Here is an 858-nt window from a genome sequence, read left to right as displayed (position 1 = left end):
GGTGTCTCTCCAGAACAGGCAGACGGGCCCCAGCTCTCTGGACCACAGCTGAGCACCAGAGGGCTCAGCAGACTGTCCCCTGACCCTCCAGGGTTGCAGCTGACCAAACAGGCCCAGACTCGGTGGAGGAACCCTTCTAGGAAGAAGGAAGGGCCCCTTTGGTGCTCCAGAGAGAACTTTCATCCTGGCCAAGTCCTGGGTGAGAGTGAAGTGCTGTAACGGAGGCCAGACAGGACGTGGATAGAGAGGAGGGACACCAAGTCACAGGGCTGTGTGGACTAGGAGGGAGGCTTGGTGACCCTGAGCCTGCTGGCTGCCTGCATCCAGGCCATGCACTGGGGACCACCGGGCCTGCCTCGCTCCTTGGTCCTTTGCTGAGAGGGAGCTGGTGCAGGGCAGCTGAACTCTTACAGGCCTGGCCAGTCATGAGGCAGAGCTACCTCTGAGGCGGGGTTCTGCTCTGCCCCTCAGGCCGGTCCCACAGGTTTGCTACCATGGCACTAGAGGCCGCTGACTGCCCAGGCTGCGACTGAGCGACGTCAGCCAGTCATCCAGGGAAGCCAGCTTCCAGGAAGTGGTTATGAACACTGAGTCCAGGAAGCAAGAGAAAGGCCTAGCCTAGCACACACTTTCCAGAAGGTTCTAACGACTTCAGTCCCACCTCTTCTATCTACAGTAAACAATGAGGTCAGCAACCACCAACGCTCTAGGCAAACAAGTGACCTGAAAAGGGGGAGCCCTCTCCTGCCAGCCCTCAGGAACTCAGGGCAGGCCTTCCAGGACCCCCAGGCTCCGATGTAAAGACCACCACCCATGTCCGGCACAGGGCAGGCCTTCCAGGACCCCCAAGCTCTGATG

At 59.9% G+C, this 858-nt stretch overlaps 1 protein-coding gene across 1 annotated transcript in view; it reads right to left on the bottom strand.

Annotated features, from left to right (window-relative positions):
• The window catches only part of PACSIN2 (protein kinase C and casein kinase substrate in neurons 2), a 30,482-nt gene that overhangs the window by 3,425 nt on the left and 26,199 nt on the right, over positions 1-858 (bottom strand). The window lies entirely within an intron of this gene.

Source organism: Chrysochloris asiatica, unplaced genomic scaffold (genome assembly GCF_000296735.1).
Source record: "Chrysochloris asiatica unplaced genomic scaffold, ChrAsi1.0 scaffold00097, whole genome shotgun sequence".
NCBI lineage: Eukaryota > Metazoa > Chordata > Mammalia > Afrosoricida > Chrysochloridae > Chrysochloris > Chrysochloris asiatica.
The sequence above is the reverse complement of the archived record's forward strand: the minus strand, read 5'-3'. Positions and strand labels throughout refer to the sequence as shown.